The 27,789-nt window shown below is 45.1% G+C and overlaps 1 protein-coding gene and 1 long non-coding RNA gene across 7 annotated transcripts in view; one reads left to right on the top strand and one right to left on the bottom strand.

The window, feature by feature from the left end:
- SCG5 (secretogranin V) overlaps nt 1–27,789 on the bottom strand; it is a 59,078-nt gene that overhangs the window by 26,168 nt on the left and 5,121 nt on the right. The window lies entirely within an intron of this gene.
- On the top strand, nt 3,386–12,487 carry LOC112448433 (uncharacterized). The gene is made up of 3 exons (XR_003036798.2): nt 3,386–3,800; nt 3,922–4,026; nt 12,111–12,487. It is a non-coding gene; the product is annotated as an uncharacterized lncRNA (long non-coding RNA).

The raw sequence follows: 27,789 nt of genomic DNA on the forward strand, positions 1-27,789 counted from the left end.
GCCTTCTCTGATATATATATATAACTGAATCACTTTGCTGTACACTTGAAACTAACACAACGTTGCAAATTAACTATACCTCAATAAAAAGAAAGGAAATACATTGAAGATGTGGAGTTATGATGTGACAGGGTTACAGTGAGGTGTCACAGGTATGCAGAGAAGCAATATCTAACCTAGATCTACGACGTGAAGGATTGCCTGCAAGAAGCAACGTACCAATGATTATGCTCTGGGCCATAGAAAATACAAATGTGAAAGACAGGATTCCTGCTCCCTACTTAGTTCTTCATTCTAGTTGGTTGTTTAGCACCAAAACAACAAGCCAGTGGTCCATGATAAGATACATTCCTTGATAGAATTCATTATGGTATTATAAACGATGTGGAAATTCAGGAAATAGGGAACCTTCCAGGAAAACTTCCATGGAAGAGGTGACACTTGAGTTGAAGCAGGAAAGGCAGGATCCATCCTTATTGGTGGTGAAAGAAAAGCCACACGTAGGGCACAGAGGTAGGTGAGAGCAAGGAATATTTGAGCATCTGTGATGAGCACTGCTTGGAAGGGAGGAGCTAGATAGAAGGGGAGACAGCCAACACCAAGCAGAAAATTATGAAGTGATATAATAACAAACAGCAACCAAAGCTGTATGGGAAGAAGAGTGATATAATAATAGGATGTTGTGTAGAGCATTAATTTATCGATAGTTTAAAACCCTCTTTCCCACCAAGGGAAATCAGAATCACTTGTGGAATTTTTAAAAATCCCAGCCCTCTACTCCAGATCCACTGTACTCAAGCATCTTTCTGAAGGCCACTGTACAAAGGTGGACCGGAGGGAAGTTAAGAAGCCTTCATAACACACTACTGCTGACACTCAGGGGAGAGGTGACACAGATTGGGGTGGAGCAGCCACAACACAAGCAGAAATAAGAGAAATCTCAAACAGTGCAGAAGGGAGAGATGAGTCAAGAGTCCATGCGCCACTGACAGGTGAGGAGGGGATCTGGCTGCTCACTGCCCAAAAGCAATAAACATGCCAGGTTGGTGGAAAGGGAAGTTTGCTTCATTTCAGATGCTGGCAACCAGGGGCGGGACATCTGTCCAAAGGCCGACTGCCCCCCAACTGGCAACTAGTGGGGCACAAGCTTTGACAGACAGAAGGAGGGGGCTACATGCAGAAACAGCACAGTCATCTCTGATCTGACAGTCATCTTCAAATTGGTCATCGGTGCTCTGACCAGTGTCATCTTGATTGCTTCAGGGACAGTTAACCTTCAGTTCCAGGGTCCATTTGTTCCCGTTTCTTTGAGGCCAGCTCCTAGAATTGTAGCAACTCATGTCCTGGGTACAGTCTGGTCATCATGTAGTTAACTTCTCCACCTGATGTTTTAGTATCTATAAGACAGCTCACAGGATATGGCTCAGAATATTATCTACAGCCCTTGAGAAAGAAATAAAGGTCCTTGACTATGCTGAATGACTACGTTATTATTATTTGGTCTCCGTTGACTGTTTTCCTTTGTTTCTGCAAGTTCTCATTTCTCTGATTAAACTTATCCCTTGACTAAAGTTTTCCACAGACAAAAGGCAGGCAGAGGTCATGGTGGGGGTGGGGTGGCGGGAGGGACCATGGGGGTCCTGCTCCATTTCACATGAAGTTTCCAAAATCTAGAGGCCCCTTTATTTGGGAAAATAATGCCATTGGTTAAAGATGGGATCTTTCACTACAGCTTTTAAATTATTTCAGGCAATTAATTAATTAATTCTATCTGGTGATGATGCTTTATTTGTTTCCATCATGGCCATATCACTCCACAAATGTCTCTAGAATAGATTGAAAATATTTCATTCTTGCCAAATAAATGTTAAGCCCTTTTGCTTCTATGAACAGCAACTTCGGAATATGACCTTACCTCTTCTTGATACTTTGGGACTATTATTGGGAATATCCGTGACTCTACAGTGCTGTAGCAGTGTGTTCTCAGAGCATTAAAATGTATACAGTAATACAACTGTAATAAGTGGTCCCAGCTGCTAGGGCTTTTAAAGTTCTTTGTCTTCTCCTTCTTTGTAAGCTATTAATCCTAGTCATCCTCAATCCTTTTCATAATAAAGTACAGTGCATAAATAAATAGTGGGTCTAGGTCCTGCAAGTCTTGTCTTCTAATTTGCTTTACCACACACATATGCATGACTTGAGGATCCTGTCAAAATGTAGACTCTGATCAACAAACGAGGGACGGACCTGACACTGCATTTCCAACAAGCCCCCAGGTGATGTTGATGCTATTGCTCCATTAACCATACATTCAGTATCAAGGGCTAGAAAAGGAGAGCCAGACTTACTCAAATTAGATGCAAACTAAGAGTAAATTAGCACCGAGAACGTTGGCATGACCATCTTGGTTCATGGAGTTTGTGACATTCAGTGTGGCCGCTGAGAGGCTTTTTGAAAGTCACTTAAGGTTTCAGATAAGGGAACTATAGCTAGCAGAAGTCCCTTTACAGACGGTTTTATTCCAATTATAGAGGCACTCTCACACATTTCACAAGAAAAGGAGCCCACTGCACCCTTCTTCATTCAAACTAATCCTGTAGGGACTGGAAGCAAAGACCTCGCTCATGAAGCATGAAGGTATGTTCTCGTGGAATAAGCAACGTCCTTTCAGGGAATAAGTGGAGCCCCACGGGTCACCCCATGATGCAAGAGCTGGGGTCCGAGGGGGATGGTTTTGATAGACGTCAAGTTTGGTCAGAAATGAAGACAATAAACAGGGACTGCACCACTCCCCTGCCTTTTTGTAACATTATGGTTTCAATTGTTTCAGACTACTTTAATATCTTTATTAAAAAGTTTTAGTGAGGTCAGTAGGACAAGAGTTACTACTCATAACTGTGAGTAGTGAGTCCTGGGAGACCTTTACTTGCCTAAAGCTGCTCAGCCAGTCAGTGCTATTTGCAGCCTGGGATCCCAGGGCTGTTTCCATGCCCCCATGGGGCCTCAGGCAGCCCATCCGGACCCTTTGCAAAGATTAGCTCGAGAGCAATCATTGGTAGAATGACCTTTCGGCATAAAAGAGGCCTCTCTCATATTTTCTATCTCACTCTGAGGCTCCAGAGTGTCAGCGACCAGTGGGGGTCGACATCCTACTCGAGCCAGGCACCAGCAGAATGACTCTGAGATGGGGCGCCAGCCACGGGCCTCACCATCGTGGTTCCTGCGTGTCTGAGTGCCAGCCTCATGCCAGAAGGTTTAGAGCAACCAGACACAGCCCCTGCCCTGCAGACTCTGCTTTGCAATCTGGTAACACCCTGACAAGCTCGCGGCCAGCAGTCTCACCCGCAGCCCCATGCTGGGGCCCCTGGGGAGCCATGCGACTGGGCAATAAAGGAGAATTGTGGTGGGGCAGCCTGGTGCCAAGGAGCCAGTCACCCACCTCATAAAGAGGGAGTTCCGTGAGGAGAGTCTGGCAGGCAGCGGGCACACTCGCCTGAATACCAGCCATTCAGCTGAAGGGAAGGCATCCAGCAGTTTTCACTTATGTTACCACAAACAGCAGACGCTAAAAATACCCTGCGGTCTGGGCCTTCATTCCTCCGCGTGTCTCCATACATCATTTATAAAGCAATGACCAGCTTTCCTTTTGTTCACAGTCTGGGAGACTGAAGCAGTCAGGTGATTCCAATGAGTGTAGCCCTCCTGTGTTTCTCCCTTCAAAGGTGCAAAGGAGGGGGCAGCAGAGAAAGAGGAGAGAAAGTGGAGACAACAAAGGCCCCGGCGGGGCTGACATTTCTGAGGTGTGCATGCTCAGTCATGTCTGACTCTTTGCAACCCTATGGCTTGTGGCCCGCCAGGCTCCTCTGTCCATGGGACTTCCCAGGCAAGAATACTGAAATGGGTTGCCACTTCCTCCTCCAGGGGATCTTCGCCACCCAGGGATGAAACCCACCTCTCCTGCACTGGCAGATGGATTCTTTACCACTGAGTCACCTGGGCATTCTCCCCCAGGAGCTGAGGAAGAAGGTAAAGTGAGGCGGGCAGGGCGCCTGAGAGTGGTTTCTGAGGCTGCAGAGCAGGTGTGGACCCTGTGACAGGGCAGCACCGGCTGGACGTGAGGGGACACAGGGGGCCTTAATGAGGAAGGGCTGGCTGGCCCTGAAGGTTTGTGGTGTTTACCTCACGACCTGTAAACACACACACTTTTACAAAAAGTGCCATCCCTTCTCAACTTGGAGGACGCTAGGCAGGCCTTGGGGATGTGGTGGGCTTGGTTCCAGACCACCGCCATCAAGTAAATATCACAATGAAACCAGTCACACAAATGTTTTGGTTTCCCAGTGCATGTAAAAGTGATGTTCACACCGTACTGTAGTCTATTAGGTGTGCAAAGCATATGTCTAAAAAAACAATGTACATACCTTCATTAGGAAGATACATACATTCTTACTATGTATCATGGATCTTCTCTGCTGTGTATCTGAAACTATCACAACATTGTTAACCAGCTATACTCCAATACAAAATTAAAAAAAAAAAAAGAAAAAACTGGTATCAGGGCTGCTGCTGCTAAGTCGCTTCAGTCGTGTCCAACTCTGTGCGACCCCATAGACAGCAGCCCTCCAGGCTCCCCCGTCCCTGGGATTCTCCACTGGAGTGGGTATCAGGGCACATTTGAAAAAAAAAAAAGACACATTTTTATTATAAAATGCCAACCATCATCAGAGCCTTCAGAAAGTCATAGTGGTCAAAAAGATCACTGTACTAAATATGATAATGAAAAAGCTTCTAGTAGTGTGAATCCAGTATTCTTGGGCTTTCCTTGTGGTTTAGCTGGTAGAGAATCCGCCTGCAATGGAGGAGACCTGGGTTTGATCCCTGGGTTGGGAAGATCCCCTGGAGAAGGGAGAGGCTACCCACTCCAGTATTCTGGCCTGGAGAATCAAATGGACTATAGAGTCGGACACGACTGAGCGACTTTCACTTTCCCTTTCAGTGTGACAGTCACCAAAATGTGACAGAGACAAGGAAAGAGCAAATGCTGTTGGGAAAATGGTGCTGATCAGCTTGTTCAATGCAGGGTTGCTACAAACCTTCAATTTGTTTAAAAAAAAAAAAAGTAAAACAAAACCCTGCATCGTTTGTGCAGAGCAATAAAGTGAGAATGCCTGTAATCTGTCACTTCCTATACAACCATGCCTGGGTTTCTCAGCATAGCATTCAGGCAGTTTCAATGCACAGGACTGTCTATACTAGAGCAAAGAGTAGAAGCAAGGAGAAAGGGCTGGAAAGAAACAACTTAGCCCTTATTAAAGAGGGGAAACACCTGAAAGAAATGGCCAACTTAAGGGGTGGGATTTAAAAAATTTTTAATGTCTAACCTTTGTTTCTTCTTCCTTCAAACCCAGTAATTTCAGTGGGCTCAAAGGAAGAAATGAAAATGATTAAGAGTAGTTTCTGCAGACTCACATAGAGGCATGGAGAACAGACTTGCGGTTGCCAAGGGGGAGAGCAGTAGGGGAGAGAAGAACTGGGAGTCTGGGGTTAGCAGATGCAAGCTGTTATATATAGGAAGGATAAACAACAAGGTCCTACTGTATACCACAGAGAACTATACCCAATATCTTATGAGAAAACCAAAATGGAAAAGAATATGGAAAAGAAAATAGATTTATATGCATAACTGAATCACTTTGCTGTACAAAAATTAATACAATATTGATTTCTAATATTTACTGTATTTATTTACACTTTAATAAATTTTTTAAAGTAGTTTCTGTCAATATCCATTCTCAAAATTAACTCTGTGCATTAAAGCCTTTTTTGCCTTGATTCCTGGTGAGAAATGAGAGTCCTAAAGGTCAAATGTAGTTGTGAAAAGCAACTAATTTTCATTTACTGAGGATCCACAGACAAGCCTGGGTAAAGAATATGCCTGCAATGCAGGAGACAGAGGAGATGCAGGTTCAGTCTCTGGGTTGGAAAGATCCCCTGGAGAAGGAAATGACAACCCCACCCAGTATTCTTGCCTGAAAGATCCCATAATCAGAAGGGACTGCTGGGTTACAGTCCATGGAGTCGCAAAGAGTCGGACATGATTGAGTGACTTCACTTTCACTCTTCACTTTCATGCATTGGAGAAGGAAATGGCAACCCACTCCAGTGTTCTTGCCTGGAGAATCCCAGGGATGGGGGAGCCTGGTGGGCTGCCGTCTATGGGGTTGCACAGAGTCGGACACAACTGAAGCGACTTAGCAGCAGCAGCAGAGCGACTAGGCACACATGCACACAAAAAGAACACCTTATATATTAAGAAACTTTATAGCTTCCCTTTGTTCAGGTTCAAATCCACATGTTGTCAGGCATCTGATGATATCCCAAACCCTTTTTAACTTGGGCATAAGATGCTAAATGCATAACTAAGTGCCTGGAATGTAATGAACACTCAATAAATGTAAACTCCTTCCATTATCCAATCAATATTTCCTAATAGCACAATTAACAGAGGCCAGATTCACGATCCTACATATTTTTCATTCTGATGCCCACAGTTCTGTACCTGGGGCAGTTAGCAACAAGGGCTCAAAAACAGCTGAACTCTTTATTATTAAACAGTAGTGCATCCTCGTTCACTTAAAACTAAAAAATTAATGCTTGAACTCACTTCACTCATTGTTTTCAAGCACACCGCCCCCTCCCCAACCAGGCGGCATCAACTCTTTCTCAAGGACTTGCTATCCAGTTATAGGAAACAAAACATGTCCACATAAATACACACCTAATTTAAGTGCCAGTTTCATGGAACAGACCATGAGCACTGTGGGAGAAAAGAAAGACGCACCCTAGGATGAGAAAATAGCCTCTAATCATGTACAATTAGCGATGGATGCTATGTCTTCAATTCTCCTCCTCCCTAGTAATGGAATTCAGTTTAAGCTGTTTAGAATGGTGAGGACTTATGTTGCAATATTCACATTCTCTAAACTCATGACAAGTGACCCCAAAGCACACAACATTTGGTAATTGAGAAAAACAAAGGAATGATTCTATCTATGCTGAATTGGCTTATTCATTGATTTGCCCCAGGGCAGGGGGCTAGTCCAGGCGGCTTGCTAAAGCTATCCTAATGCTCTGAGTGTGAGCCCGATTCCTCAACAGGGACTTCCCCACGTAGCCAGCATCCCTGGAAAATGCACTCCATTTTGCTGGCATCATCCTATATGTGCTGGAGAGATTTGAATTGAGTTGCGCCTGCTGGCAAGGAAGCAAAAATAGAACTCACTGTTCAGATATTTTGTCTTGAAAGGCATTTGTTTTCATTCCTTTTCTTTCTTCTGCTTGCTCCCTCATCCTAGGAGCTAAGAATCTCAGGTTCCTTTGGGACCAAAGGCAACATTATCAGCATCTACTCAGAGGCACGCAAACAGTGAAGGCAGAAACTCGGAGTCGAAATGTAGTGCATTTGTAGCTTTCACATGTCCATATGGTCCCAATTTAGGATCACAAGCAGAGTTGTTTATTTTAGAAAAGCTTTTTAGTTCACTTTTAAGGTATTTTGCTTAGGCATTGCTTGCTTTTCAAAAGGAGAAAATGTGTATTTTTTTCCAAAGTGGTGTTTGTTTTGGCTGTTTACTCATTTGCAAAAGTTCAGATTCTATTCTGTGAATTTAACTCATTTGCCTGCAGCCGCCACAAGCCCCGCCCCTTCCCAACATGTACACCTCAAACCCCAAATTAAAGTAAAATGCATTAATTTGAAAATGAGGCATTTTCAGGATAGCTGTGAATTTTGTGGGTTTTGAAAAAATCGTTTTAACAGGTAATTTACATTGTAGCATTTCCAGTCCCTTCATGTAAATTTATTTGCTGCCTGAAATGAAGTCTCTATTTGGCAATTTGTATGGAGACCAGGTATGTTTTTGTACTGAGGTTAGAGCCAATTTGGGGTCATTTAAAACCTGTAGTCTGTGATTCTTGCTGAAATTATGTGACTTGATTGGGAGGTAGTGGAGCTTAAGTTAAGGTATCAACTAATGTTGAAAAAATAATGGGACATATAAACAAAACTGGTCCCATCACTTCACGGCAAATGGACGGAACAAAAGTGGAAACAGTGACAGATTTTATTTTCTCAGGATTCAAAATCACAGCAGATGGTGACTGCAGCCACGAAATTAAGATACTTGCTCCTTGGAAGAAAAGCTATGACAAATCTAGACAGTGTATTACAAAGCAGAGACATCACTTTGCCGACAATGGTCCATGTAGTCAAAGCTATGATTTTTCTAGGAATCATGTGTGGATATGAGAGTTGGACCATAAGGAAGGCTGAGCACTGAAGATGTGATGCTTTCAAATTGTTCTCTTGAAGACTCTTGAAGAGTCCCTTGGACTGCAGAGAGATCAAATCAGTCAATCCTAAAGGAAATCAACCCTGAATATTCACTGGAAAGACTGATGCTGAAGCTGACGCTATAATATTTTGGCCACCTGATGCAAAGAGCCGACTCATTGGAAAAGACCCTGATGCTAGGAAAGATTGAGGCCAGGAGAAGAAGGGGGTGAAAAAGGATGAGATGATTGGATGACATCATTGACACAATGGACATGAGTTTGAGCAAACTCTGGTAAATAGTGAAGGACAGGGAAGCCTGGGGTGCTACAGTCCATGGGGGTGCAGAGTTGGACATGACTTAGCGACTGAACAACAACAACACAAAATTGGGGTAGGGATGGGTATTAGGTGAGGATATTGGTTTAAAAAAAAAAAGGCAAACTATGAACTTGGAGCCTCCAGCACCTGGTTCCGCCTAGAGTCCTGTTGTCTCCAATTACTCAAAGCTCCCAACTACATCTTCTTTTCTGAAACTTCACTTACTGAAGACATCCTCTGTCCAAAATCCGGGCCCCACATTTCCGTTCTTAGTGATGTGACAAGTCCTGGGTGTCATTTCTGTGGGTGAGGTCTCTAATGAGTATGAATTAACACATGGTACTCTGCTCCTGTATAACATTTTTGCACATTATAGAATTCCTGGGATAATTATTTTAACTTAAGTTCATGACTTCACTAACAGGAGTTCCCGGCCCCCTGGGGTACCAGCCAAAGAAACAAGCAGGCTATGTCAGGTTCTCAGGTCAGGAGAAAGGGCAATGGCAGTGATGATCCAGGTAGGCAGGCAAAAATCAATGTAAGGAAGACCTCAGAGGCCAAACCAGAACCAAGGAAATGGCTACAACATTCACAGTTAGAGACTGAGCACCCAAGGAAATAGCTTCCACCACAAAAGAAAATAAGGGATGTCTGAAAGTGAAGCAAAAGTGTTATTCATTCAGTCATGTCCAACTCCTTGCGACCCTATGAACTGTAGCCCACAAGGCTCCTCTGTCCATGGAATCCTCCAGGCAAGAATACTGGAGCGGGTTGCCATTTCCTTCTCCAGGGGATCTTCCCCACCCAGGGATCAAACCTGGGTCTCCTACCTTGCAGGTAAATTCTTTACCATCTGAGCCACCAGGGAAGGATGTCTGCAGAAGCATAAAATAGGGAAGCACTGAATGGATGAGCCAATAGGTGAAATCAACAGCAAGTCCTCATGATCATGGAGGTGGTCCTCTACCCTGGACTTAAGCTCTTTGATAAAGCATGAGTGTTACAGGGGAAGCAGGCCACTGGGAACAGACTGAGAAGGAAGTGTGAATAAGGGGCAGCAGAGACCATGATGGGTCCATTCGGAATGGGATGGAGATGGGAGAGGTGATAGGGCTTGGCACTCCACTTGCTTGGAGTCGTCAACTTTCTGAGGTTCTGCACTGGCCAGAGGAGCAGCAACCTGGCTCAGGAATCTAATCATTTCATATGGCAGCCCCCTTGTCAGTAGATTAAGACAGAGGAACTGAATTGGGGTCAGAGAAGGCTTTTGGGCCATGACAAAGAACACTCCCACTTAGTCTTACTAATCGGTACCTGCATGATATAGTCCCTATTTCCCTTTCTCCATCCAAAGCTGCTGTAAGTAACTAAGCATTTTTATAAAGAGCTAGCATAAGCATTTGTTTTGGACAAACAGTGATCTCTTCGCAGGACATTCTTTTCTGAGTTTCTAAGCAGCTGTTACCTTTTTTCTTTCTTTTTATTGTTTCTGAATTCTAGCCTCGGGAGGAGAGGGCAGGTGGTATGTGTGTTGGAGGAAGGAGGGACACTTGGACTAAATCTCCTGCAAATGTTCCGTATATAGTGTTTCTGATCTGTAGTCTTCCTATCTCACACAAATATTCCCAACTTCTTCCTTTTGTATCCATGTAATCTCTTCCTGGCAATAGTTAAGAATAAAACCACATCCTCACATACTGCCGATGGGAATGTATCAATACCAGGAGGCAGCTGCTTTGGGAAACAATCTGGCAGCTTCTCAAACAGTTCCACAGAGCTATCCTATGACCCAACTGTTCCAGGTCTAGGTATTGATATATACCCGACAGAAATGAAAACATATCCCCCCACAAAAGCTTGTACTCAATGTTCAGAGAGACGTTAATCCATAATAGCTAAAAAATAGAAATTTAAACTAAGTGTCAATTTAAAAAATAATACGACAACATCAAAACCAATGAAAAATGCTTAGCTACTTATTCTATCTTCATTACTTAGTATAAATTAAGTGCCAAGTGCCATACCCAGAGCCAGGGCCCCCTGGCATGCTGGAGGAGACACGAAGTTGATTGTCACAAAGTGTGTGGAAATGGAAGCAGCTCCCACCACGGAGGACACAAGAGAGACATAAGCCATGCAACACTGAAATCATAGATCACAAGTTCCTTCTGAACCTTAGAAACGGCAGTCTTTCTTACCCACACATGGTCCCGAGAGTGAAGAAAGCATAATTCAAATTCATTCATAAACCCAGACTTACATTTTAAAATAGCCTTAAAAAACAATTAAAAAAATTTTGAAATGGCTTCAACCTCCCCACCCACTCTACTAACCAAAATTTTAACTAGAACTACTGATGAGAAACAAATTTCACAGCCCCTCCTTTACTTGCAATAGTAGATAGCAGTGCTGTCCTACAGAAATATGATGAAAGCTACATAGTTAATTTTAAATTGTCTAGAAGCCTTATTTCAAAAAAATAAAGAACAGATGAAGCTTAATTTTAAAAAATGTATCCCAATAAATGCAAATTGCTATCATTTCATAAATGAGAAGGGCTGATGAGATATTTTGCATTCTTTTATTTATTTATGGTATTGCCTTCAAAATCTGGTGTGTGGCTTATATTTAGAGTATATCACAATTCAAACCAGGCATCTGTCAAGTGTGTGGCAGCCACCTGTGGCTGGGGTCTACGTGGACAGCTCAAGTTAGAGGAGGTGAGGTATGCTGTGCAAAAGTAGGGGCCCTGCAGTCTGCCTACCTGAGTTTGAATCTTGGCTCCTCATACTACTCTATGACTTGATCTATAAAATGCGGATACAAATTATGTCAATTTTCAGAGGTTGGTATGAGGATAAAATAAAAAAGGATGGGGGAAGGGATAGTTATGGAGTTTGGGATGGATATGTACACACCGTTATACTTAGAATGGAGCTCTGCTCAATGTTATGTGGCAGCCTGGATGGGAGGGGAGTTGAGGGGAAAATGGATACATGTGTGTGTGTGGCTGAGTCTCTTTGCTGTACACCTGAAACTGGCATAACATTGTTAATCAGCTACACCCCAATACAAAATAAAAAGTTTAAAAAATAAGATAATAGGATAATGAAATGCATAAATAACATAAATGAATAAATGAAAATAATAAAAAAACTTTTAAATTAAACATTTTTTAAAAATAGTAAAATAAAATAATAAAGTAAAAAAATATAAAAATAAAATAGACTTTGTAAAGTTTTTGCAGTATCTTGGCAAATGTTAAGTGGTTGTCATTTTATAATGCATGCATGCCATACTTTAAAACTTATGTGATCCTGGACAAGATATCTTTACCTTTTAAAATATTCATTTTCCTTTTCTGTAAAACAGGGGTGATAGTAATGCTTCATTAAGAAGATTAACTGGTACAAACATAGGACTTAATAAACGTTCGTTTCTTTCCCCTTGGCTTCAGGTGTCACCAAACAGAGAAACAGCCAAAAGGCCAACAGAACAGCAACAGAGGTAACTGGCAGACTCGGTCGTCACAAGGGAACTGCAGGAAAACATCCAGATGGCTCCAACCTACCTCGGGCAGTTTGAGAGGGCCCACAAGACGCGTTTCTTTTCTGGTGCCTGTACTAGAAGCCGTCTGACAGCAAGCAGGCTCGCTGTTTCCTATGCTGATGGAGGATGGAGTTTCACCTTCTGTGCTGTGTCCCTATGTATGCCCAATTCAATAGACGGCCATTCAGTATTTTAAAGTTACAGCCTTGACTTGATCCTCTTGGTGTTAATAAGAAGAAAAACAAACTATTCGTGTGTTATAAAATTCAAAATCTCTAATGGTAATGGCTTTGACTGCTTTCCTACTCTGGGGTTTGTTTTTTTCATATTTAATGGCTTATACAAGATTTTGAGAAGGAAAACTTAAAAATTTTAATTAGAACCATATCCTAAATATCCTTCTGCTCCTCTGCATATTTGTTTATTTTTTCTTAGGATTGATTTGTTAAGAGTTTTGGAATTACCAGAGAAGAGCTTTTGAGGATGTTTGAAATCCATGATTCAAAACAGGGAGGGTCCCAAGAGTGATGGGATTGCTTATGACACCAGAAGGATCCAGCCATTCCTCTACCCAGGGGCTCAGAACCTTCCACCCTGCACTTCAAAATGTTGTAACTCCTCCCAAGGTTTTAATGTCCCTTCATGCTTTAATGTTCCAGAAGGCTTTTTTTTTTTAATAATAAAACTGCCACGAGAATCACAGTGAGCTTTAGGTGACACCAAGGGCTCAGCCATTCCTCCCACCAATAGAAAGGGAAATTCAGTAAGATGTGAACAGTACTTGATTTTACCTAAAGGGATTCACATCTCTGACTCCCCATTTCTCCAGGGAAATCAATAAAACTAAGGGTAACAGTTAAAAAGTGAAATAAAACAAACATCACAAAACACCCTCCACTGACCTAGGCCCCCTCTTGACCCAGACATATCTCTATCACCATGTTCTTTCTCTCAGAAAGTGGCAAAACCCACACCTTTAAAAAAATACAGGTGTTAATGCTGATATGATCAATTAAATAAACAGAATTGAGTACAGATGTCTTACCAAAGGGCTTCCCAGGTGGCACTAGAGGTAAAGAACCCATCTGCCAATGCAGGAGACATAAGAGATACTGAGGAGGGCATAACAAATCACTCCAGTATTCTTGCCTCAAGAATCCCATGAGCAGAGAAGCCTGGCAGGCTACCACCCATAGGGTCACACAGAGTCACACAGGACTGAAGTGACTTAGCATGCACGCACTTCTTACCAAAGTGGAAATAAATATCCTGAGAATCTTCACAGAGATTTTTCAGGATACTCATGTTATTCTAACAATCTCAATGGCATCAGGCACGTTTTAGGGAAAGGGGACCCTGATGGATGAATGTACTTTTAATTCATTTGAAGACAATGATTTTAGATTTAAGGGACTTTGCAGTGGCTTGGGAAGGGGTGCCCAACCACAGAGATGTCATTTAAATCATGAAAAGGTTTTCATTCAAAAACCCCAAGAGTTTCACTCATATTGATGTCCGTTCCCCATATGATGGAGGGAGAGGAATGACTGTGAAAGGAAGAAGGCTCTCTGAGACCAAAATTGAAGACACAAATAGAGGCTGAGATCCCTTAGGCATCCATCCCTGGCCCAGCCCACGGTTGGGAAGAAAGAGTGGTCTCGGGATTTATTATTATATACTTTGGAACTGCATATCCTGAGACTGTGGTCTCCTTACTGTACTTACACCTTACTTACTGTGAAGTGAAGTGAAGTGAAGTCGCTCAGTCGTGTCCGACTCTTTGCGACCCCATGCTCTGTAGCCTACTAGGCTTCTCCATCCATGGGATTTTCCAGGCAAGAGTACTGGAATGGGTTGCCATTTCCTTCTCCAGGGGATCTTCCTGACCCAGGGATTGAACCCAGGTCTCCCGCATTGCAGGTAGACTCTTTACTGTCTGAGCCACCAGGGAAGTTCCTGTTACTTACTGTACTTACTCCTTACTGTAGCCTCTGTCCCCTTCAGTATTCTTTTTTTTTTTTAATTTGGCCACACAGCTTGTAGGATCTCATTTCCCTGACCAGGGATTGAACCCAGGCCACAGCAGTAAAAGCCCAGAATCCCAACCACTAGGCCACCAGGGAATTCGCCCCCTTCAGTATTCTTTATGTACAGCAGCTACTCAAGATGTATTTGTTGATAGAATGGCCTCCATTTTGTGAGACTGGTGTAACTAAGTGGTTCAAAGCAGGATATATGTTATTATACAAATAAAAAAATTCTAGCAGGACACACATGACCAGGGATCTTGCTATAACTGTCCCTAGAGGTGAACTGACAGTGAAGTGAATGAAGCTGAAGATTCAAAGTCTTTCGTTTGCATAGACTGCTTCCAAGGCCCTGGACCTAATTTTGTAATTTGGTATTATTTGTCTTAAAGAGGGTTTCCAAATTACATAAGCTTCAGGCCTCACAAAGCTTAGATCTGTTCTGGGCTTGTTCTTAAAAGCCATCCATGAATGCCATCGTGAAGTTTTCATCTGCCATTATTTTAACTCCTACTTATCCAAGGCAAATATAAATCATTTAGCTCCGGAACCCTGGACAAATTAGGCCTGGTTTTCCTCACTTCTGAAAATGACAGGTGACTCAATAGGATTCCTCAGATCCCCAAAGAGAGAGATGTGAAGTGAGACGCAGTGGGGAAAGTAGGTGGCAGAGGACCCTGGCCCTCAGCTCCACTCCTGGCTGCACTGCTGTAGCTGGTACATCCGTCACCTCAGCAAGGAACTTCAGGACCAGTGTTCTCTACCATGAAACAAGACAGGTGGACAAGATGCTCTCTGAAGCCCGCTCTGGTCATGCGCTTCCCTAATCTAAGCCAGGGGCCACACCTCTCACCCACTCTCACCAGCTCCAGGGAGTATTCAGTGGAGAATTCTGGCAAGTTTCCGGCTTCTAATTCAGTGTTCTTTCTGCTATACCCCATTAAAGCTATTTGCCAGCCGAGCAGTATTTAAATAAGGCTGATGTCATTGTTTTTGATGGCCTTCAAAAAGGCACTCTTGTCACGCCGAGTCAAAGATGACGCTCTGACATGCACCAGCCTTGTAGCACGCGGTTGTGGAGACCATAAGCGTGCAGCTCCCTTCCCACGAGAGGTGCTGGATTTGAAGCTGCAGCTAAAAGAGATGGTCTGCAGGAAAAGGTCATTTTGGTCTCATGCCTCCATATTCCAAAGCAGGTTTCTTTTTCTCCACTACTTGACTGCCCACTGCCGACAGCTAGATAATTATTGGAATCACCTAGGGCACCAAAAAAAAAAAAATCCTTAGCAGCCTCAACTCCCCAGAAATACCAAATATAAATTCCTGGAGAAGTTGTTGGTTAGTTGCTAAGTTGTGTCCAACTCTTGCGACCCCATGGACTGCAGTCCACTGGGCTCCTCTGTCCATGGGATTTCCCAGGCAAGAATACTGGAGTGGGTTGCCATTTTCCTTCTCTAGTGGATCTTCCTGGTTCAGGGATCGAACCACATCTCCTGCATTGGCAGGCGGATTCTTTCCCACTGTACCACGTGGGAAGCCCTCTGGAGAGATTGGGAGCCAGGAATCTTTAGTTCCATAAGCTTCCCAGGTGATTCTGTTTATCTATCAAATGAGAATCTTGCTGTTGTCTGTCGTTTTCTCTATCCTAATAGGCCTGGAAATGCCACAGCACTTGAAATAGTCTATCCAGCTACTCTGATGCCTCTTGCTACAAAGTCAACTGGGGTAGTGTTGGCTGGGACAAGTAGTAACAGCCAGAGAATAACTCTTTCACAAGAGAACACCCGTGTACAATCCTGTTACATGAAGTGTCCAGAGTACACAAATCCAGACAGACAGAAAGTAGATTAGTGGTTGCCAGGGACTGGGAAAGGGGAATACGAAGTGAAGGGAGGGAGTGGGGGGCAGAGATGGAGGGGAGTGATAGCTAAGGGGAAGGGGGTTTCTTCTAGGGGTGATAAAAATGTTCTAAAGTTGATTATGGTGATGAGAATATGCTGAAAACCATCAAAGTGTATGCTGTAGATGGGTGAATTTTATGGTATATGAATTACATCTCAATAAATAAATAATAACCAGTCCTAACCTTCCCTTCCTCTTCTGTACACACATATAAAAACACATACACACACCAGGCTAACTTGTGATCACTGGCAGGTTAACTCCAAACACCCAACAAGCCTCTGTGTTGGACACTCAGCCTCCTTATCACCTCAATCCCCTGTGCTGCTGCTGCTGCTAAGTCGCTTCAGTCCTGTCCGACTCTGACTCTGTGCTTCCTCCCCTACCAGACGCCAAAATCGTCCCAGGCCGATAGCACCACCTGGTGGCCATCACAGGAACTCTCTGACCAGGTACTTGGGCACTCCCTTCTCTCTCACAGTCTGAGGACCTCAGACATAAGCCATTCTCTCCTCTTTTCTGCTTCCAACTTCAGGGTTCCATTCATTATAATTTAGGTATCAATTATTTATACACAAGCATTCCCTTCCTCTCTTCTCCCAATCCTTTCCCAGAGTCCAATCCCTCAATTAGTGCTAAAAAGCACAAGGAACTTCAGTTATGAGCCTGCGCTGTGAAGAAGGCAAGCTCTGAAAGTGGGTAGACACAACTCGATCTACTAAACAAAAACACATATTATTAACAAATGTTTCAGAAAATAAGAAAAACAAACAGCTACATAATAGAAAGATGGTCAGTTTTGTTAGTAATCAAATAAATACAAACTGAAACAAAGAGACGTCTTTTGTGCCTGTTAAATTCAAGGATTCCTAAGGTAATACTCATAGTTAACTAGTGAAATAAGATTCCCACAAACAGAGAGAGAGAGAACAACCTTATTAGTCGAACATTTACAGAAATCAATCTGATACTATGTAGGAAATGGAGCCTAAAAATATGCATGGAGTTTGACCTAATTTTTCTTTTCATAGAAATATATGCAATTATATATGATTTTCCAAATCATCCATAATGACCTTTATTACTTTTATAATAAAAATTAATATAAATAATTAGTCCATACCATCTAGAGAGTCTTTAAGTGAAAGTGAAGTCGCTCAGTCATGTCCGACTCTTTGCTACCCTGTGGACTGTAGCCCACCAGGCTCCTCCATCCATGGGATTCTCCAGGCAAGAATACTGGAGTGGGTTACCATTTCCTTCTCCAGGGGATCTTCCCGACCCAGGGATCGAACCCAGGTCTCCCGCATTGCAGGCATACGCTTTAACCTCTGAGCCACCAAGGTACCCCCAAATATCCTTTTGAAATGTGCTGTGGCAGGAATAATAAAGCCTGTAGAAAACTGGTTCTCCATAGGGGGCAATATGATCTACAGGTGACATTTCTGGTTGTTATAAGCAAGGGCGTTCTGCCAGCATCTAGAGGTGCCCCACAACAAGAGGAGTCTCTGGCCAATATCACAGGTCCTGAGAATGAAACCCTGCTCTAGAGTCAAACTCACATAATTTGAATCTAGACCCATATCCCCCTTAGCTAGTCAGTCCTGCCTGATTAATTACTCACCGACTTTCCACCTCAACTTGTCCTTGCAAGAGGAAAGCATCACATAGGATTTCTGAGGACAAAAATACACACACACATATATATATACACTACACACACACACACACATATGTATATCTACCTGCAACGCAGGAGACCCACCAGCATTGCAGGAGGCTTAGGTTCAATCCCTGGGTTGGGAAGATCCCCTGGAGAAGGAAATGACAACCCACTCCAATATTCTTGCCTAGGAAATCCCAGGGTCAGAGGAGCCTGGTGGGCAACAGTCCATGGGGTTGCAAGAGTTGGATACAACTTAGCGATTAAATCACCACCGCCACCACATATATATATAGTATCTGGCACATAGTAGATACAAAATAAATCTTAGCTCTCTTCCCCTAACACATTTAAAGAAAGAACACTGTTATGTATCCCACTAGTTGCTTCTCAGCTCCTCTGCTTAGATTGGAGCGAGGCTGATGGTCACCATGTGCTCTCCTCAGTGCTGTAACTGGGGGTAAAGGATGAGATTTGACTCATCATTAACCACAAATGAATGCCCTGAAGCAGGGTCGGGAAGCCTGGGTGGGCGGGCAGGCTGCAAAGACAGCTGTGTGGGTATCAACAGCTTACTCTGCTTAAGGCCTGGATCTGGAGAGCTGAGAGTGGGCTGACCACTCCCTGCCTGCTGCAGGCACGTCCTGCCGTCACAGCCCAGACCCCTAGGCACTGCAACCCTGCCTGTAAAAAAAGCTAGAGGCAATGACCGGGCTCCAGAGTGCTGTATACAGACCTGGTTCAATGAGAACCAACTGCCAAAATTCTCTTCACTGACCACACATGTGGGGAGGAAAAAAAAAAAAGTCCTTCTGATATTAGCATAATGCATCATTTACTGTCAGAAGAACTGCTCTTATTCCCATCCTTTCGGAAACATTTTCAGACAAGAGCACCTGCATTGTTGCCATATTTTTGCACACTTCAGTGACCAAGGGCTATTCAGAGTCTGGACAAACTCAACAGATGACCCCTCCCATCATCTGCTGAAGGATTAAGAAAAAAGAGGAAGAAAGCAAGACACCCACTGGTTCAGCTCGGGAGACGGGCGTCTCTGGTAGTTTACAGCAAAGGGACTCCTCCCAGCCGGCCGGTCCCCTCCTGCTGCCCGGGGGAAAACGTTAGTCACCCGCATCTCATCCAAACTGGGCTGGGCTTGTTGACAACAGGCCTGCTGAGTCCTTGGACCGGGAGGATGGTACCAGGCAGGTCCCCTGAGCCTCTGCAGGGCCAGCCAGTCTCCTGGACTGACTGTCTCCTCGGCCACAATGTCTCGTGCAAAGATAAACTCTGACAGGCCTCCATGGGAGAGGGCCAGTGGTGTCCTGAGCCTGCCGGGGAGCCCCAGGGGAAGGGCCCATCACCACTGTCATTACGGGCCCTGGGGGAGCATCGCTCTGCCTTGCTCAGGCCAGATGGCACGCCAAAGCTCTCTTCCCACTGCACAGTGTCACCTCCCACAGGGCATCAGTGTCCTCTGAAGTGCTGGGAAGGGTCAGTGTCTGCTCCCCTGGGGGCTTACAATCTAGGGTGTCCAAGGGAAGAACTACCCAGGATAGTGAAGCCGCTAGAGGAATGAGCGGGTATGCAGGTAGATCATCCGCCCATGCTGAGCATGGTGGGAGGCAGGCTCCCTCTATTCTCTGACGTCCACACGTGCTGAGTGACTGAAGCAACACCCACCTCCAGCCCCTGAGACTCCAACAGTGCTGTGCCGAGTGTGCATGTATTTGACCAAAACATAAAGCAGTATCCACCCCACGTCCCACCCAGTACCACCAGCCCACTGCTGCCTCCAGGGCACCTCCAGACTCGGGTGACCTATCTGCCAGCAGACAGAGAGCTCACTGGACACTCTGCCGACAAGGGGATGGGCTGGGGAGGCAGGTCCTTCCCTGGGGGAGTTCAGGGCCCTGAGTCTCACAGACCACGTGTCCCTGTCCCCAGAGGTGCTTGCAACATTCTTTGTATAAATCTTTTTTTTTTTTTTAAGAGCTTTTATTTCTTTATTTGGCTGTACTGCTTGGCATGTGGGATCTTAGTTCCCCAAACAGGGCTCAAACTCATGCCCCCTGCAGTGGAAACACAGTCTTAACCACTGGACCGCCAGGTTAAGTCCCCCCAGATCCCCTTAAAGAAATTCAGTGACAACCTTAAAAGTGTCCAGCCTTCCTGCCACCTCCTCCCCACCCCCAACCATCCTGCACTCAACACAATCTAGATAAAAAAGTCTATTTCCTCCTACTTCTTCCTTCCTGAACCTGAGTCCCCCTAATCCACATGCTCCCTCCTCAAGGAAGCCCAGCTCAAGTTCAACTGGCCTGCTACATCTTTTCAACTGGTGGGGGGCAGGCTGCGGGCACATCACCTTACTCCCCACAGAGTTCCTGTCATGGTGATTATGAGAACTATATCCTGGACTCCCAGCTTCTATCCCAGCCTGTGGAAAGCGTGCATTTCCATTTTTACATCCCTTTTCCTCACCTAGACTTCAAGCTGCTTAAACAAGGGCTTCTGGTTACGATAAGAGAACACGGGCCCAGCCACTAACCAGCAGCTCCTTGGACATGAGCTTGTGTTTAGCCCGCCCACCCCACTGGAGCTAGCAGGTGTGTGAAAACACAGCTCATCATTCCTGGTCTTGCCTGTGTTCTCTGATTCTTATCCTTCAGGAGGGCTTCCTAGGTGGTGCCAGTGTTAAAGTACCTGCATGCCAATGCAGGAGACATAAGAGACGTGGGTTCTATCCCCGGGTCAGGAAGATCCCCTGAAGTAGAAATGACAACCCACTTCAGCATTCTTGCCTAGAGAAGCCCATGGACAGAGGAGCTTGGCGGGCTACAGTCCACAGGGTTGCAAAGAGACATACACAAGTGAAGCGACTCAGCACACACGCATTCCTCTGGAGACCTCGAGACTGAAGCGCTGATGGAAAACGAATCCAGGGATGCGAAAGTGAGGGGAAAACCTGTCCAGTCCTGCCGCAGCCCCGGTTCTCGGAAAAACGCCTCAGTCCCTCAGGTCAGAGTTTAACCTTTACTAATAGGTTAGAAGATAATGGCTGACTCTTAACTAGTTCACAAAGATCCTTTGTAAATACATTAGATGTATGTTGGTTGGTTTGCAAATGTCCAGGCCACAGTTCCTGGCTCGTGGTAACATGCTTGCTCAGTCACTTCAGTCACTTCAATTGTGTCCAACTCTGCAACCCCATGGACTGCAGCCCGCCAGGTTCGTCTGTCCATGGGATTCTCCTGGCAGGAATACTGGAGTGGGTTGCATGCTCTCCTCCAGGGCATCTTCCTGAGCCGGGGATCGAGCACTTGTCTCCTTCGCGTCCTGTGTTGGCATGCAGGTTCTTGACCACTAGCACCGCCTGGGAAGCCCGAATGTGTAGGCACTCAATAATTACTTAGGAAGTTAATAAAAATGGAAATATGTTAAATGGCATTTTGATAGAGTGCATGGTTCAGGGGAAGCGTACTGATCCTGGCCTGCCAGTCACGTCCATGGAAACACGGACATGTAGATAGCCTCCTCTCAAGCCCCTGAGAACACGCTTTCCAACCCATGTGCACACCATCCTCACATCAGTGTCTCCTACGTGCACATGGGCATGCTGTTGGCTCGGCAGTTGACTAAACAGCCAGTCTTCCTGACTTTTAAGATGCTTCTACAACCCACATCACAGCCAAACACAAGGCTTATATAGCCACCCAGAAAAGAAGCAGAACGGAGCACTGTTGAGTATGGAAAAGTTACTCTTTACTGGTTTTCAGAAACCATCCATCCTCACTGCAGACACAGACCCTAACTCCTAAGGTAACACTAACAGGCGGCATAGTTGTTCATAAGGCCAGAGGTCAACTGGTTCCTCCAAGTCTAACTATTGCAGGCAGTTTTCCCCAGGCCAAGTCAAGGACACGGGGAACAGGAAACACAGGATACCATTGCAGACAAACCATCTTCCAGCCCTGGAGCCATTTACACCTGGAAATACATATGGTTGAATGAAAGCAGTAACGGCCATGACAGTGGTACTTCCCATTATGAGTAAAGCTTCATAGTGCCCCAAACACTTTTATATACCTGATTTAACATGACTACTATATCAACCCCGAGAGACGGTCTGGGTAGCTCACCTCCGTCTTCAGACTGGGAAACTAAGCTTCATAGAGTTTAAGGGACTGACTTAGTGCCACGGAGCTGGTCTGAGCCAGGACCCAAACCTCTGGGCTTCGAGCCTCACCGTTCTTCCTGCTCAGCTCCACGGTGACCACGTCCCCCACCATGCACACCACATGCCCCTTCTGCTACTCCAATCCCACGGCCTGCCATGGGTTTAAGTCACGCTTACTTTTAACTGTAGTGCCATGCTGGGATCTGCTAAACCCTCCCAGCCGGTTTCCATAGCTTTCTTTATGACCACGGTGCCCAAGGTATTTGCACAAATTTGTTCCAAGAGGGCAGTTTTGTCAGACAATTTGCTTTCTGAAGCTTCCTATCCTGGGAACACCATCTGCCCCAACTCGCCTGTGGTTTACCACCACTCCCAGCATCATTACAGCTTCTCAGCTAAATATCACAGGATTAGCCAAGTCGATGGGGATGGAAGACAGCTGGCTGGAGAAATGCAATCAAACCTAACACAGCTGGCTTGCCAGCTAAATTGAAAAGCTCAAGCGGTGTAGGCAACATCTTTTTTTTTTCTTAACGGTTAGAAAGGTTATATCAAATGAGACAGGGCTCAGGAAAGGATTTTTTGCAAACCATAGAGTATTATGTAAGATTTGGTTACCATTTTCCCATTTCCCATACGTGTGTGACCCACTTTTCCCATTATCTGTGGACATCACGCCCTGCCGTGACTCAGCAGCTGCCGTTGCCACACTCTCTCCAGATGGCGAGTCTCAGGTGATGTGGGACGAGGTCAAGGTCCCAGCTTGAACCTGCTCTGGGCTTCAGACGGGACAGCGTGTCTGGGAGGACACCCGCCAGAAGCCTGTGTGCACCAGGAATGAGATACCTCCTGGGGAAAAGCTCAAACTAAAGGAAGAAGGAGTCTGGCTGGCCAACCAGAGGCAGGGATAAGCTCTGCCTTCATGGGCAGTGGGGGTGTGGAGGGAAATGGGGCTATCCCTTCTCCAGCGGATCTTCCCAACCCGGGAATTAAACCGGGGTCTCCTGCATGCAGGCAGATTCTTTACCAACTTAGCTGTCAGGGAAGCCCCTTCCACCCTCACCCCTTTGGTGCCTGATGCCCAGGTAGGCATGTCTCTCTGTGCAACCTCTCCTATGCAACCTCTCCTGTGAATCTATGGAGAGCACGGTGTGGGGGGGTGGGGGTGGGGGGGTGGGATAGGGGGTTGTTGGGAACAGTGAGAAATAAAATGGAAAGCTCTGTTTTCCTAAACCTCTCTAGGGTTTAGGGACACAAGGTACTCAGAGGGGTCTCCTCCTATCCTCGCCACCCAACACTTTATGACAGACTCCCTGAGGCTGCAACTGCTCAACTGGAGTCTGGAGGATGAGGTGGTGCCCAGCTGAAGGGGACAAGGAGAGGAAAGAGGGGAACATGGGTAAGTGCCCCGGGGTAGGGACCAGTCCTCTGTGTTCTGGATCATGCATGTATTTAAGACACTTTGAGGAGCTGAGATCCTAAATAAGCGGGTAGGAGGAAAGCCATTGAGTATTGGATTGTCAGGGTTAAATGCTCAAAATATACTTACAGGCTAGATGATCTGAGCTAAAATAATACCAGTTTCACCTGCTGACATCTCAGAGGTCAATGTTTCTAGGACGCATACTGTGAGAGGTTCTTTCAAAAAACATTTCATGAGCATCAATTACATGCCCAGCCCCGTCTAGGCCCTGCATACAGAAAAAGCAGGTCAGATCCTGCATCTGCTCCTGCAGATCTCATAGTTTGGCGGGGAAGGGAAGCAGCCCTTTATCATAAATGCCACTTCACAGGCAGTCTATATGGAGCAGCAAATTCAAAGAAAGGGCAACAATGAGCCCAGGAACAAGGATTATCCCTAAAGATAAATCTGTTTCCCAGTTTGGCCCAAGATCAAGCCTGTGCTCTACCATACCATTAATCAACTAGCCTAGGAAGTAGCATGCTGTGTACAGCAGACCAGAATAGAAGAAGGGTACACCAGGGTCTAGTGTGTTTGAACCACGTTCAAATACGAACTGCATCCCTAGAGAAGTCACTTCTCTGAACTTTGCCTTCCACCTCTGTACAGTGTGGCAAAGAATACCTGCCCTCCTCAACTGAATTGAGGGAGTGATTGTGGGGGGTGAGCATGAACAGCTGACTCATTAGCAAAGACCTTGATGCTGGGAAAGATTGAAGGGGGAAGAAGAGGGAGACAGAGGATGAGATAGTTGGATGGCATCACTGATCCCATGGACATGAACTTGGGCAAACTCCGGGATATGGTGAGGGGCAGGGAAGCCTGGCATGCTGCGGTCCATGGGGTTGCAGAGTCAGACGCAACTTGGCAACTGAACAACAATAACAACAACAAATCATGAACTTCACTGCATCCCAACACACTTCTGCCTCTTCCCTTTTTTCCCAGTTATGGAAAGACCTAAACCCCGGCCTCCACCTGAGCTCTTGGTTTCATCTCCTCTCATATCCTCAGGAACATTTACCCATCAGTCATCTGCCCTTCATCCCGTAACTTTAACTCTCTCTCCATCGTGTGTGCATGCATGCTCAGTTGCTCAACCATGTTTGACTCTTTTGCAACCTCATGGACTGTAGCCCACCAGGCTCCTCTGCCCAAGGCATTCTCCAGGCAAGAATACTGGAGTGGGTTGCCAGTTCCTTCTCCAGGGGATCTTCCCAACCCAGGGATCAAACCTGTGTCTCCTGCATTGTAGGCAGATTCTTTACTGTCTGAGCCACCAGGGAAGCCCCTCTCTCCATCAGCTCTTGCCAGTTAGCACTTTGACAAGTTCAAATCTCTAAAACAACCTACACAAAAACATTCCTCATCTCTCCATCACCAACCCCCTCATCCTTCCACAACCGTTTCACAGTCTTCCCCCATAGCCCGACATTCGGGAATGTCCCACAGCCCGACATTCGGGAACAGCTTCTATAGCATGTCTTCTGTTTCCCACACTGTGGTTTCTGGCTCCCACTATTCTGCAGAACCTGTTCCACCCAAAGTCCCAGGAACTTCAGGGCGGTTACACTCAGGGTACACTCTGCACCAGTGGTCCTGATTTCATACAAACTCTCTGCTAATCTTGACAAAGTGACCATGGCCCCTTCCTGAAACTCTCATTCTTTGTTTACACTGTACCTGTCTGGTTCTCCTTAATGCCCAATCTTTCTGGGTTTCCTTTCTAGATTCTTCTACCTGACCCTATAAATGGAGTCTTCCAGGCTTTTTCTCAGGTGTCTGCTCTTCTTAATTAATACTTGACCAGGAAACTTCATCCATTTCTATGACATCAGCTACCACTAATATGACAATGGCTCTCAAACCCCTTCCTTCACCCAAAGAGCTCTCCTGTGTCATATACATCTAAGTGCCATCTGGACACCTACACCTGGATGTCCCAGGACACCTTAAAAGCAACAGTAAAATAAGTCATCATTTTTATCTCCTTATTCCCCTACCACCAGAAAAAAAAAACAAATTTCCCCCCATTCCTTTTCAATTTCTTATCACTATTGGTGTCATTGCCTAAGACAAAAAACTGAAAATCATCCAGGGAAATATTAAGGATTTTAATTTAGGGTGAGCTCAGCAGAACCCCAAAGGACATGAGCCAAACTGGAGGCCCTGCTGCACTCAAAGACAACCCTGCAAGCCCATTGCTCTCACTGGCTCCCCCAGAATGAGGATAACCTAGAAACAGATTATAGTCAAGATATCTGTCTCAGCCCCCACCCCTTCCTCCAACTGCAGACAGAGGCTAACCTGAAATTGAGAGGCTCAGGTCAGCTGATCAATGTTTAAGACTCTTCTCTCCAACCTGCATCTTTAGTGGCTCAGTCGGTAAAAAATCCGCCTACAATGCAGGAGACCACACCAATGCAGGAGATTAGGGTTTGATCCCTGGGTCAGGAACATCCCCTGGAGAAGGAAATGGCAACCCACTCCAGTATTCTTGCCTGGGGAATCCCATGGACAGAGGAACCTTGTGGGCTACAGTCCTTGAGGTCTCAAGGGTCAGACATGCTTTAGCAACTAAACCACCATCAACCTTCAAATAGGAGGCAACTGGTGTCCCCTTGTGGTCAAATGAAGGCACTGCGGTTCCTTTACGAGGCCAGAGGTTGATGAAATAGAGGCTCCTTAGGATCCACCCCTTTAAATAAACCTTACCTTACGGATTCTTTCTCTACCTGACATTTATTAAGTAAACACTTTTTGTTCTCTTTAAAGTAAAAAAAAAATTAAAGCCCCAAATTTAGCGTTATGAAAAGGAATTTTGGTATTTTTATGTTTGGCATTATTAGTTTAAATTTATTTGGGATCCATGAAGTGCCAATATATATAAATCCCTCAGTGGTTTGATATCTGGTGTTATCAGGTGGTCTAGGAGGGTAGGGGGAAATGAACCCGTGGCATTGAGCAGACCCCTTTCTACCTGAGGCTGCTATCCTGAAAACGGAAGCACATTTTCTGATTGGATTCATCAAAAGCTAACATTAGTGTCTGCTGGCAGAGCCACTTCTGACTCCCAAGCATCTCTACCTCATAGCTAACGGCTCTCTGAACTAATCTCTTGGACAGCTGGTGGCTTTCCTTGTTTCTGGGGAAAATATAACAAGAGTAGCCACTTATCTGTGTCATTTTGACCAATGAGCCGATTTGAGCTTGGGGACACTGCTGAGATGCAAGGTGCACAGTAGCACTGCTGAGCTGTACTGCTCACTGGGTGAATCATCCACAGTAATACCAGGGAAGGCCAGTAAAGACTGCAGCTGTGCTCCTGATACTCCACAAAGTGAGAAAAGGCTGGCCTCATTCAGTTACTAATAGCACCTGCTTTTCGCATGTGAGTAGGCTGGAGCCTCTGGAAAAATAAACTACCATCCAAAAAAAAAAAAAAAAGACTCAACTCAGGTTTTCCTTTCCATTAAAGCGCGTTTTCTTCTCTATAAAACAATACATTGATGCCTGTTTGTCTTTACTCTGTATTTTTGTTTTGCTTTGGGTTACTAATTTACACAGTTGAAAGATATTCCTTACTAAGTCATGATTAAGGTACCTATGGAGAAGTGAAAAATAACCTCCAACCTTTTGATGTTTTGGGCAAATGATTCCTCTCCAGTGACCATCTAGAGCAGGTCAACAAGGAGACTGGCTTAACAACCCGGTGGCTGGGTACCAGGTTTCAGGAATCCTCTTACATCTATATGCTTCAGGTCTAGTAGGCCCTCTGCTGGTTTCGTGCCATAACTGCAAAAAGTCTCCATTTCTCAATACGCCCCTGCACAGAAGGTAGGAAACTTGCACCCTGGTGGTCGGTCATAGTCAAAGTAAACAGACCTTTTGACGAGCACATTATCACTGAGTTCCTGATTTTTAAAAGAGACAACAGAAATGGAATATTTCCCTTGGGGAAGAAGTCTCAAGAGACCCAGATGTCAAATAGAATATAAATTCTATACTCATATGCTTACTGCTGCCAGATATGTTGTTGTTCAAAGTTGTATCCAATTCTTTTCCAACCTCATGGACTGTAGCCCTCCAGGCTCCTCTGTCCATGGAATTCTCCAGGCAAGAATACTGGAGGGGGTTGCCATTTCTTTCTCCGGGGGATCTTCCCAACCCAGGGATTGAACCATGTCTCTTTTGTTGTAGGTGGATTCTTTACCCTCTGAGCCACCCAGACAGCCCACTGCCAGATACATCGAGTTTTTAAATATTTATTCAAATACACATTCATCTTCAAATAATTACCAAGTGCCTACGATGTGTCTGGGTATAAAGCAGTAAACAAAAAATGTTCCATGT

Source organism: Bos taurus, chromosome 10 (genome assembly GCF_002263795.3).
Source record: "Bos taurus isolate L1 Dominette 01449 registration number 42190680 breed Hereford chromosome 10, ARS-UCD2.0, whole genome shotgun sequence".
NCBI lineage: Eukaryota > Metazoa > Chordata > Mammalia > Artiodactyla > Bovidae > Bos > Bos taurus.